Genomic DNA, 6,151 nt, shown 5'->3' with positions numbered 1-6,151 from the left:
CTTCACAGGTGAATTTAAGCAAACATTCAAACAAAACTAACACCTATTCTTTTCAAACTATTCCAAAAAATTCAAGAGGAGGGAAGACTCCCAAGCTCATTTTATGATGCCAACATTATCTTAATTCCAAAACAAGATAAAGACACTACAAAGAAAGAAAATTATAGGCCAATATTCCCAATGAACATAGATACTAAAATCCTCAACAAAATATTAGTAAACAGGATGCAGAAATACATTAAAAAGATCAAACACCATGGTCAACTGGGCTCTATTGCCTGGATGCAAGGTTGGTATAATACCTGCAAATCAATAAATGTGATACACCACATAAACAAAATGAAGGATAAAAATCACATGATCCTATCAATAGATACAGAAAAAGAATTTGATAAAATCTAGCACCCATTTATCATAAAAACTCTCAGCAACATGTGAATACAGGGAACATACCTCAACATAATGAAAGCCATATATGACAAACCCACAGCCAACATCATACTCAATAGGCAAAAACTACAATCCTTTCCCTTAAGATCAGGAACAAGACAGAGCAGTCCACTTCCACCACTCTTATTCAAGATAGTACTGGAAGTCCTCACCATAGCAATCAGAGAAGAAAAAGAAATAAAAAAGTCATCTAAATTGTAAAGGAAGTAGTAAAACTGTCATTATTTGCAGGTGATCTTATCCTATATAGAGAGAACCCTAATAATTTCACCAAAAAATTGTTAGAACTGATAAATGAATTCAGTAAAGTAGCAGGATACAAAATAAATACCCAGAAATCAGTTGCACTTAAGAAAACAACCCCACTTGTAACTGCACTAAAAAATCTTGGAATAAATTCAATCAAGGATATAATATACCTGTACTCAGAAATTATAAGACACTGAAGAAAGAAACTGAAGAAGAAACAAATAAGTGGAAGCACATACTGTGTTCATGGATAGAAAGAATTAATATAGTTAAAATGTCCATACTACACAAAACAATCTATAGATTTAATGCAATTTCTGTCAAGAAATACTTCACAGAATTAGAACAAATATTTGAAAAATTTATATGGAACCACAAAAGACCTTGAAGAGCCACAACAATCTTTACTTGATCTAAGCCAAAAAGCTGAGAAGTGATAAGCCACAGCAATCTTGAGAAAGAACAAAGTTGGAGGAATCATGCTATCCAATGTCAAACTATACTATAAGGCCATAGTAATCAAAACAACATAGACTGTCATAAAAACAGATCTATAGAAATGGAACAGAATACAGAACCCATTAATAAATACACATCTTTATGGTCAATTAATATTTTCCAAAGAGGTAGAACATACAATGGGATAAAAATAGTCTATTTATTAATAATAAATGGTGTTAGGAAAATTGGACAAATACAAGCAAAAAAATGAAACTAGACCACCTTCTGACATCATACACAAGAATAAACTCAAAATAGGTTAAAAATTTAAATGACAAAACTTGAAACCATAAAGATCCTAGAAGAAAACATGTAGTAAAATCACAGACATGTTTTGTAACAATACCTTCTCTGATATATCTCCTCAGCAAGGAAAACAAACAAACAAAATAAGCAAATGGGATTGCATCAAACTAAAAAGTTTTTGTACAGCAAAGGAAACCATTAACAAAGTGAAAAGACAACCCACTGAATGGGAGAACATATTTGCCAGTGATACATCTGATAAGGGGTTAATATCCCAAATTTATAAAGAACTCATATAACTCAACACCAAAAAACACACAATCCAATGAACAAAATGGGCAAAGGACCTGAATAGATACTGTCCCAATAAAGACATACAGATGGCCAAAAGACATATGGAAAGATGTTCCATGTCACTAATCATCAGAGAAATGAAAAAATGAAACCACAATGAGATATTATCTCACACTTGTCAGAGTGGCCACCATCAATAAATCAACAAACAGCAAATGTTGGTGAGAATGTGGAGAACAGGGAACGCTCGTGCACTGTTGGGAATGCAGATTGGTGTAGACACTGTGGAAACAATATAGAGTTTTTCCAAAAATTAAAAATAGAACTGCCATATTATCCAGTGAATCCTCTTTTGGGAATTTATCTGGAGAAACCTGAAACACTAATTTGAAAGAATATATGCATTCCTATGTTTATTGCAGTGTTATTTACTATAGCCAAAATTGGGAAGCAGCCCAAGCGTCCATCTATAGATGAGTGGATAAAACAACTATAGTACATCTACACAAAGTAATACTACTCAGCCATAAAAGGAAAGGATATCTTACCATTTGTGGCAACATGAATGAACCTGGAAAACATTATGCTAAGTGAGGTAAGCCAGTCAGAGAAAGACATGTACCATAGGATTTCACTCATATGTGGAATTTATGAACTGATGAGCAGAATAGTGACTCCAAGATAGAGTGAATGCTGAGTTATTGGGGAGGGGGAATTGAGGAGGACAGAGGGATTGAGCAAAGAGAAAAATAAAAAAAACTTATGGACACAGACAACAGTGTGGTGGTTTCTCAGGGGAGAAGAGGACACAGGGAAGTGGAGGAGGGTAAAGGGCGATAAATGATGATGGACAGAGACTTGACCTGGGGTGGTGAACACACGGTAGTATACAGATGATGTACTGTGGAACTGTGCACCTGAAACCTGTATAGTTTTTTTCACCTGTGTCACCCCAATAAAGTCATTTAAAAAGAAAAAAGAAAAAGAAAGCTGTCTTCCATTTCCCTATTTGCCTAAAAACAGGGCATACATTTGTAAAATTGCACCCCCTCCAACCAAGGACAAAAGTTAATCACCAGAGACAACTTGAGACCCTTACCAGCCAGAGACAGCACTAGCAGAATCTACATAACAAAACTTACCAACTTGCCCTATATATGCTACTAATACATAGAAATGCATTTGATTTTTTTAATATATTAACCTTGTATCCAGCAACTTTGGTAAAATCAGTTCTTAACTCTGGTAGAGTAGCTGTAAATTCTTTAGGATTATCTAAGTATAAAACCATGTTGTCTGTGAATAGTTTTTTCTTTCTTTCTAATCTCTGTACTTTTTTACCCCTTTATTGACCTTGATGAGCTGTAGTACAATATGCCCAGACAAGCTTGTTTTGTTTTGGACCTCTGGATGAAAATTTTCAATATTTCACTATTAAGTATTATATTTGCTATGGGTTTTGATGAATACCCTCTATTGGATTAAAAAAGTTCCCTGTGTGCCTAGATTGCCAAGGGTTTTTTATTTTTATCATGAAGGAATGTTAATTTTGTCAAAATTTTATTCTGCCTCTCTTGAGATGATCACAAAATTGCTCCTTTATTATGCTAATGATATGACTTACCTGGATTGATTTTTTTACATTATTTTATTTATTGTATTTCTTCCATTACCATTTGTCTACCCTGGATTGATGTTTGAATGATGAATAAACCTTACATGTCTGAAATAAACTCAACTTGGTCATAATATGTTGTGTATTCTTTTTTGAATCAATGTTTAATTGTTTTACTAATATTTTATCTAGATTACTGTATCTATTTTAATGACAAACATTGACCCATAATTTCCTTTTCTGAGATTGTCCTCATCAGCATGCAGGTGATGCTGGTCTTATAATAGGAGTTATGGAATTTCACATGTTATCAATTATCTGGAAGAATTTGTAAGACTGATCTATGTTATTTGTATCTTTGTATTTGACAATATAAAATGCTAAAACTATCTGGATGAGTTTTCTGTGCAGGAAGATTTTGAGTTACAGACTCAATTTCTTTAAAAGATGTGTAACTATTCATATTTTATGACCATTTAATAATCTTGGTTTTATTAGGAAATTCTCACTTTTACCTAAATTTGTATATGTATCGGCATAAACTTTTCATATATTTGTATTGTACTTTTAACCTTTTTATTTTCTTTTGCTTTTTTATCTGAGGTACTTCCAGTCCTCCATTTTCTTTGGATTTAATTTCTTGTTTTTTTCTAGCTTTTTGTGACGAATTGCTAATTTATCTTCAGCCTTTATTTTTTTCTGCTGTAGATATTTAAGGCTATACATTTCTGTCTTGAGGTAGGTGGCTGGCACTGGGGAGAGGGGCTCATTCAGGGGGGCAGGGAAAGTTCTGCAGGTCCAACACTCCCCTTACGTGGTTGTGTCTGACCTGGGTTTTCTCTTATTCAGACTCCTCTGGCCTCTCCAGCCATGACCATTTCAAAACGGGAAACAGGGACTACTGGGTCAAGAATTGTATTGTTGTCCTGCATTTCCCTTAACCTTTAACTGGAACATAATGAACAGAAGAAAAAAGCAAACAAAATATAACCAGAGACATTGAAGTTAAGAACAATCTAACAATAGCCAGGGAGGAGTGGGGAGGGGACAGTGAGGAGAGGGGATTACAGGAACCACTATAAAGGACACATGGACAAAATCAAGGGGGAGGGTGGAGGTAGGGGAGGGAGGGGGGTTCAGCTGGGGTGGGGTGGAGGGATGGGGAGAAAAGGCATACAACTGTAACTGAATAACAATAAAAATTAAAAAGAAAAGAACTGTATTGTTGCCAAATTGTCTTTTTTTGCATCAGTGTCTAAGAGATGTGCAGAGTCCTTGGGGGCATGACCATTTTTACAACCTGTAACTGCTTTCTACTTGGGCTGTGTCTTGCTGGGGTAGTGATGACATTAGGCACCAGAACAAAGGACCAGAGCAGAGGGACACTGAAGGAGCTGTTGGAAGGATTGGTGCAGGGACTACCAAAAGAGATTTAAAAAGAAGTTAATGAATAATGTTTTACTTACTCGGTAAAAACTTCTAAGTGACTGCTATGTGTCAGTAACAGTGGGGTGGGAAGGTGGTGTTGGCAGCATGAACAGACACAGTAAGTGTCTTGGTGGAGGTTACAATCTCGGGGGATTGATGTGCTTTGGCAACTCCTGTTGTTGACAAATTAAAAGGAATGTCCTTAGCTGCAGCATTTTAAAAGGTGACAACTTAAGGATACCTTTCAGGAAGGGCTATCTCTTTTTGTCTGTGATGTATCACATTTTAGCTGTGTGAAAGAAGGCAAATTATTAAATGTCTTTATTATTTAATGGGCCCCCATCTCTTTATCTGTAAAACGCTCTCCTCATGCCTTATATCACAGGGAATTTGTGGGACAGGTGAGAAATAAATGAGAAAGTCTGTGACACACCTTCTTTGTGTCTGGTACAACACATGCCAGGTATTGTTAGTATCTCTTAAGGTGTTTTTAGATCCTTTACATGTCCCCTCTTTTCTTTTTTCCTTTCATATAACTTACTATAATAAAGAACAAGATAATTATTATTGCCACATGGTCACAGAAGCAGCAGGTGGCTGTGAGGCCTGAGTGGGATCACGTGTGCAGAAGGCAGGAGCCCGACACCAGGCGTACTCAGCATTGGAAGAGATGCCAGCCCCAGCTGCCATGTATGAAATCATGTACAAAAATCCCTCAGAGCACCACTGCATGCAAGTCTGTCTAGGATTTCAAAGCCATGGGTTGGACTGAATGCTGCACAAGCAGCTGCTTATTTCAGCCCTGAAGGACCTGTTTGAGGGGAAGGATGCTGCCTTACTCTTGAACATGTTAACCTACCAGGAGAAGACCTTGTCAGCCATCTTGAGAATATGTAGCCATGGTCTTATCAACTTGTGGAGCTCTTAGACCCTGTTAAGATCCTACAGAGGCAAGAAATGTGTTTTCAGACTGATTTAAGTTTCTCCTTTTCTCCTTGCATTATCTGGTACCAGTAGGGAACTAGTATTGGATTGAATAACCTTCAATTGCAGAACATTTTTCTGCCCTCAAAAGTACTTCTTGGTGCCAGCATAATGTTTGAAGACCAGCAGGCTAAGAGCTCCTGTCGATGGGATTTGAGGGAGCTGAAGATGTTCCCAGCAATTTCCAGCCATGTCTTTGGTGAAGTGGGCTTCAGAGGAAAATCTGCCTGAATCAGCCAGTGCTATGTAGGCCACACTTTCATCACATGTGCAGCAGAGAAGGAGGCTGGCTAAACTCAGCAGGGCCTCCACAGAGAGGGATGTGGTTGCCTTCTGAGAATTCAGTGAGGTACATCCATGCTTTGCATTTAAGTGAAGATTTCA

At 36.9% G+C, this 6,151-nt stretch overlaps 1 pseudogene; it reads left to right on the top strand.

Annotated features, from left to right (window-relative positions):
• The first annotated feature begins 5,447 nt into the window (after positions 1 to 5,447).
• On the top strand, positions 5,448 to 5,819 carry LOC112308441 (ribonuclease P protein subunit p14 pseudogene; annotated as a pseudogene).
• The last annotated feature ends 332 nt before the right edge of the window (positions 5,820 to 6,151 follow it).

Source organism: Desmodus rotundus, chromosome 9, assembly GCF_022682495.2.
Source record: "Desmodus rotundus isolate HL8 chromosome 9, HLdesRot8A.1, whole genome shotgun sequence".
In the NCBI taxonomy this organism is placed as follows: Eukaryota; Metazoa; Chordata; class Mammalia; order Chiroptera; family Phyllostomidae; genus Desmodus; species Desmodus rotundus.
Note: the sequence above shows the minus strand (reverse complement) of the source record. Positions and strands in the feature narration are given on the sequence as shown.